Below are 7,109 nucleotides of genomic sequence, written 5' to 3' on the forward strand. Positions count from 1 at the left end.
TAGTTTTCCCATTTAAGTCGGTAACATGTAATGATCATTAAGAAAATTTCATAGTAAGTAAATGAGTTTAAGGAGTCATATGTTCCAGAAGCCTACTTTTATTGCGAAACTAACAGAGTTGAGAATCCAGGGAGGTCTATACAACAGAAGTTCAGGGGCTCTATCTGAAATTTGGCTATAGTACAAGGGGTCTATCAACAATTGAACTTGAAAAGAATGACAAAGAAGCCCTTGTTAAAACATCAACCAAGGAAAAGCAGTGCTCACTGTTAGCATAGGCCAAAAGGTAGCTTTCAGTTCACTGAAAATGCTGACTGGAGATTCAAAACGCAAGAAACCCTAGAACACATAATAAATGTTGTTCCATATTGCTGCCCAAACTGTTTGATCGAATAACACCTTAGCAGGAATTACCCACCAATCATTGAAAGGAAAAAGAGCCTGGAAAGGAGAAGTGATCAGATACCATCTAGTAAATAAATCGCAGCAATCAAGCATATTCTTATGCAAAAATACATATTCTACCATAAAGTTGCAGATATCCAAACCAATGCAAGTCATTAAAAAAAACATTTCCACTCCCAAATCTTAGAAATTTTGCATCAATTCTTTATCAACCAAATCAGAATTTTCAATAGAAATACATATTCTACCATAAAGTTGCAGATATCCAAACAATGGATATCAACCAAATTTTATGCAAAAATACTACATGCACCATTTGTCACTGCAAATTTTACTATACTTTCTTTCTGCAGTAAACTAAACAGCTTACGGAATCAACTATATACTATGTCAAATTGATTCCTCACTTTGCAACAGAAGACTGTAGGACTTACAAGATGGGCATTTTGAGTGCTTGGAGGACATCTTTGAACTCAAACTCATGAGCCTCTTTGTTAAACCTTTCTACGAGCTTGTATCATGTGTCGTTCAGATTAAAAGAGTGAGCAGTTTGAAGAAGGCAGCGTGCTTCATCATCAGTGAGCTTGCTGGTGAGCACAATGTCTCTGCAAACGAGCACCAAGCCCTTGGTCTCTGCAAACTCAGTGTAGTAGGTGACAGTGAAGTAAGGGCTTGCTTGAGTTCCTCTTGCTTTGTAATCCTCAAGGCTGGTGAAGATCATGTAAGGAGTTTGTACTGGGAAAATGAAGATAGAAAACTCATAAGCTTGATGTTCTACAAGGAGTATAACTTTGAGCATGGTTTTTTGTTAATGAAAGTCAAACAGTTGCTTCTTTGCAACATTCCATCTAAAATTCCATTTAGTAAATGGAAATTCCATTTAGTAAGTGAAGTATATCCTAGAAGCTCAACTGTTGGCCATCTGATGATGAAGTCATCGTGTATCTGTTAGACATTAAACATATTGTTGGAAAATTTTACGGTCCAGTGTGTCATTTGGTCAAAAATCCAGCTGCAATGCATATTGAGAGGTATTGGTTTTCAAATTCGTCTATGATGCAACGTTGTTAAAGTTCTGTAACTAAAGATGCATTGCAGATGCATTGCAGGTGGGTTTTTCCATTTGCATTGTTCCATTGCGACTTAACGAAGATGGGAATATCTTCATGTTGGACATAATAAATTCTGTTTGTACTGTATTCTTAAAAACTAACTAAACAATGTAGGTTAAAGAAGGACTACTGAGATTGAGATTTTACTTCTGTTTCTTGGAGTTTATGAAGTCATCAGGACAGGTTAAAGAAGGACTACTGAGATTGAGATTTTACTTCTGTTTCTTGGAGTTTATGAAGTCATCAGGACGACAATGGATTTTGAAATACCAAAGAAAGGCGAGTGTCTCGCCAATAAGCGGTAATCCCATATGGCCTGGAGGAAGCCTCAGCTTCGAGTTTTATTGTTTGACAGTCATTCTTTATCTGAGACGTAGCGATGCTTAGGAAATCGCATCGTTTAATCGCCACAGTACTGCCTTCAGCAACAATGGCGCCGGACCAATGATCAGGCACCAAAATAGCATTTCTCCGTCTATTGCTGAGTTCTTTTTTCTTCCTTTCTCTGATAAGTATGTTTCTGGTGTTGACAAGTAAATATATACATGAGACATATGATACCTCCTTCAAGAATCTCGTTTGTTTGTTCTGGAAGAGAACAAGAAATGAAGTCATGTTATGAGGATAAAAATTGGAGAGAATCCAAACTTCATAGTTAATAATACTGATGTTGCATTATTGTTATATTGTTTATTGATTTCTTATGTTTTTAAGCTCTTTTATTGGAAAGGGATCTTATTTGCTCCCTTTAATTTTATTGTTTTGTTATTTTTCTTTCAAATTAGTAAGGAGAATCAAAAGGACTTTGTTTCAACTCGTTTGGGAAGTTTAATAAAGGGAATGAAATGGAATGGAATATATGTAAACTTACATTAATAACATTGCATGTTATTAAATTATTTTATTATTAAAAGTTAGATAGAGGGTTAAAATAGTCTCTCCATAATTATTTTTTATTAGAAGTTCTCTTACCTTCCCTTCACCATAGTTACACCCTAAATCGGAGGGTAACGAAAAGTTGATTTTTCTCCCATTCTTTACCTTTCCTTCACCCCCAAAGATTTCCCTAACTTCTTTTACCCCTCATTATCCCCGGTCCAAACAAGCCCTGGTCGTTTTCTTTCCCAATAGTTACGACAACCATATCAATCAACAAGTGAAGAAGCCAAAGCGCAAACATTAAAAATAATTCTTACCAACAGATGAAGAATCAGCAGCATCATTCTTACCGTGCTAATCAAATTGAATGCTCAAGGGAGTGATGATAGAGTGAGTAGATTTTGGATGTGTTCTACCTTTTATTTGGCAGCATGAAATACCACTCTCCAAATAATACCCAATCGCTTTATTTCTAGAATGATTATGATTCATTCAAAATGACAACTACTATAGTACCTTCAATGAGTTCAACATATTTCCATTTCTTGTTATTGTAAATCAGAGTAGTTTACTAAGTAATAAACATATACTTCTTTGAAATGCCTCGTGTGATCAAGACAAAAATTGTGTTCGACGCCAGAAAAAAGAACGGGAAGATAGAAGGATGAAATAGAGATAAAAAAAATTATTCTATCTTGGATAATCAAGACAATGAATGAGTCCGACATCAGTGGATGACTGATTTAACAAGGAAAAATATTATGTGCTCATTTTAAAGGTTAATGGCAGTTAGTGATTCTCGTATTATGATTCTACCAAAATGAGACCTGAGATTTGTGATTTCTCTATGAAAAAAATGGATATGAAATGACAATTTATTTTGTTAAATGAGTCATCTAAGATGAACTTATAGCGAGATGTATCATATGATCATTAAAAAAAACAAAACAAAAAAAAACATGATAACCAAGGAAATCAACATTTTTTTCCTTCGGAATTAAAAGTGTTTCTGATTAGTTGCAACTTAAAGGGAGCAAGAAAAAGTCTTCTTCTATATATATTACATTACACATCACATTTTCATTTATTTTTGTTTTTAATTTAGAACAGATTACTAACTTTGATAAGATGTAAGGAGTAATTTGAAATGTTTTAGTCACTTGAAAATAAACCAATCAATGACATTCTATGTCCAAATGCTGGAAATATAGAGAAATACCAATCACAATCAATTCAAGATATAATATTTAGGAAAAGTTGCCCCTTTCTGCATTGAATTGCTAAAATGACAGTAGCTAAATTAACATGGGTGAGCCATGAAATACACCAACATTCTACTTGATTTAAATGAAAGACAGGATACTTGCAAATATGAGGTAACAGAATATCACATTTTGTGCTAATGGATGAAAGTGAAGTATCCAGAAGGGTGCAGGAATTCTATCAGAACCTTGCATGGCGCGGGATTGCATGGCGCGGGATAAACTGAGCCAAATAAGGGAGAGTGAAAAGTCCAAACTGCCCCCTAAAAAAGGTGCACTGCTTGGCTGAGAATGCCCCGCGCCGGTTTACTGTGATATCAACTAACTGAATGTATGGACTTACATCTAGATGCTTAATTGGTTCATCAGGTTTACTTTGATACATAAGTCCTTTCTTCCATGTAGAACTTGTGCATGTGCACTGCATATGCCCCTTTTACTTTGTGCTACCTTAAAAAAAAAAGAAATATTGACCTTATTTTAAGTCTTTCCTGATATTAGAATGATACAAATATATAAAGGTCTAACAATAAACATTGCACCATCTAGTATTGGACATAGCCAAAATATGTACCTTTTTAATATATTAAATATACTTGATATCTCATAATTTATTACTGCTATATTCTAATCCATATTTAATGGGACATGTAATAGATATCCATATTTGTCAAAAGATGAATATGAAATCAGACAAAGATCATATTTCTCTATTTGAATTATTCGTATTTGTTTACACCCACAATTGATTCCTGTCCATAACAAAGCCTGGAAACCATCTATAGATTACTCAAGGTTTTAAGACGAAGGAATGGGGAAGGGTTTGAGGTAAAAGGTTAAAAATGAAGTATTGAAACATGAAACTATACGAATAACAGCAAGCAATTAGTTATTGAACTGTCTTTCACATGCCATGGTATGGCTGATACTTCAAATACTGTTATTGTGAAATTGAAAAATATTCTTTTACCCTACATACTACTATGAGTTGAACACATGGCTCCTGAGATGATCAATTATGTAATAAAAATCATATCCAACTGTTACACAAGAAGGCTTCCCACATGTATAATGATCTAAAAATCTAACAATATATTTTCACCTTTCTATAATGAGGTTCTCAAAAGTCAGTTTGTAGTTAGCACGAAGTGAGTCTGTAATTAGCATGATTTCCGTACAAAACACAATAATTGGTGAAAGAATAATTAGACACAAGACTGGTGACTTTGATGACATATCTATCATATTTACGAAGATTCGTGATTAAAGAATAGGGATAAATATCTCACAGAAAATAAGAATAACTTGGGATCATAAATCCATAAATTGCCAGAATGTTCATATAACACCTCTAAAGGTAATAGAGATAAACTTTGAAGGAATATGTTGACGTAGCTGCTTCCCCTCCATAAAGGAATAACAAAATGCCGGCTACAAAAACATAAACAAAAGGGGGAAATAAGTTATATGAAAGCATAATAACAAGCACCCAAATTGAAAGTAAAAGAGTACCATGAACTTGATCTTTGCTCCAACAGGTGGTATAACTTTGCTTTCATTGATGTACCTATATGACCTCTTCCCAAATGGTACTGGAGTTTCATTCAAAAAAGAGAAGGAAAATCAGTCAGTCAGTCAGTTGAGCTATAAACTGTTGGAAAGTCCTCATGGTTGAAGAAATTGCAACAGAGATATGAAAGCAAAGGACCTGGTTTCGTTCTTATGAGAAGCTTATAGAAAAACTTCAAACCAAATTTATTTAAGCAGATATAGAAATATAATGGAAGAAGCTTCAGAACAGGACATTTAACATTTTTTCTATCATGTACCTGATACAAGATTGTCAATGATTATTCCTCAAGATACCTATCGTTCTTATGAGAAGCTTATAGAAAAACTTCAAACCAAATTTATTTAAGCAGATATAGAAATATAATGGAAGAAGCTTCAGAATAGGATATTTAACATTTTTTCTATCATGTACCTGATACAAGATTGTCAATGATTATTCCTCAAGATACCTAAGTTATTTGAACAATTATAATTTAATTTTTCGCAAAATATCATAAGTAGAAATTGATAAGTACTTTGATCAGATTACATAGTTAAAGTATCCCCAAATAAAGTTAGGTTCAAGATTTTATTATACGCGCGAAAACCATAAGAAGTACCAATGTACCCAAAATTCCTCAATATATATTTGATGGTATCACCCGCAATACATTTCATATTGTATATATTATTATAAAATAGTGAGCACTGTACAGTTGCCTTTCTTGAGCTTTATTATGTCATCTGCAATAAACAACATCGCAAGAGGGATTATGAATGTTTTCTTGATACCTTATATAGCATGTATGGTGTTCTAGTTTCGGCTTCAGAACTTCAAACCAGAGGTTCTGAGCTTGAACAACCTTCTTGGCCTTACCCTTGAAATCATAACAGATATATATTGAGTGCAAACTCAAATCTTATTAGATCCAATTTTTAAAATCAGAGAAGGTTTACCTCTCTCTCATATTTTGTGTACAACTTATTAAACTCCTTGCCCCAGCAATCAGCCAATCCTTGAGCTTCATTAGGGCAAAACAATGACCACTCTCCATTATTTGGACTCTTTCCATAAAGAGGTCGTGAATCCAGAGGGCATTAAAGAGATCATGTGCTCTTTGTTCTTCCTGTAAAATGGTACCATATTTATTTTCATTGCAAAGATAAATTAAGAAATGAATTTCTTTTATATAAGCACATTTAAGACAAGGGCTAAAATAGCACATGGTAGCTTAGCATGGGAAACAAGTTCCACCAATACTGGAAATACATTGCATAAAGGATAATACTATATTATATACAATTTCAACATGCAAGAGGCTAAGAATCATATGCTTGACATCAAATATCTATATAAGCTCAAGTTAAGCAACGGTCATTTGCTCAGGAAGGCATCTGCTTATCTTCGGCAGTGTATTTAATACATTACCAAACTGACAGTGCATGTATCTGTAAATGAGCAAAAACATTGCGTGAAAGTGAAAATCTTAAAGAATAATGAGATCTGGTTTTAAATTGCTAGATAGGCATTCCTATCAAGACGCAAGGACCTTTGATGAAAGCCTCTGTCACAAAGTCCATTCCACGTGTTAATCTATACGAATTCAAGAAAATGTTTTACTATTAAGAATGATTCAATTTGACTATTTAAAGAGGTGCAGTGAGATAGAATATAAGATTACTAAAGCATGTGCAGTGGGTCCTTGGAGAGAAGGCAAACACAATTATAAATTATTTAACTAAGCTGACAATGAAAAGGAATCCAAAATGATTTAAAAAAGAGAAGAAGAAACTTACAATAGGATCAGGTGCATCATCTTCTGTAAAACCCCGAAAATTTTATAATAAATATATGTGAATTATTAATAGTGAATAATTCTCTTATGAGGAATAATCATGT

The 7,109-nt window shown here is 33.7% G+C and overlaps 1 pseudogene; it reads right to left on the reverse strand.

The window, feature by feature from the left end:
- Positions 1–835: 835 nt before the first annotated feature.
- LOC109828282 lies at positions 836–5,284 on the reverse strand (annotated as a pseudogene).
- Between the last annotated feature and the right edge of the window lie 1,825 nt (positions 5,285–7,109).

This window comes from Asparagus officinalis, unplaced genomic scaffold, assembly GCF_001876935.1.
Source record: "Asparagus officinalis unplaced genomic scaffold, Aspof.V1 AsparagusV1_Un959, whole genome shotgun sequence".
Classification (NCBI taxonomy): Eukaryota; Viridiplantae; Streptophyta; class Magnoliopsida; order Asparagales; family Asparagaceae; genus Asparagus; species Asparagus officinalis.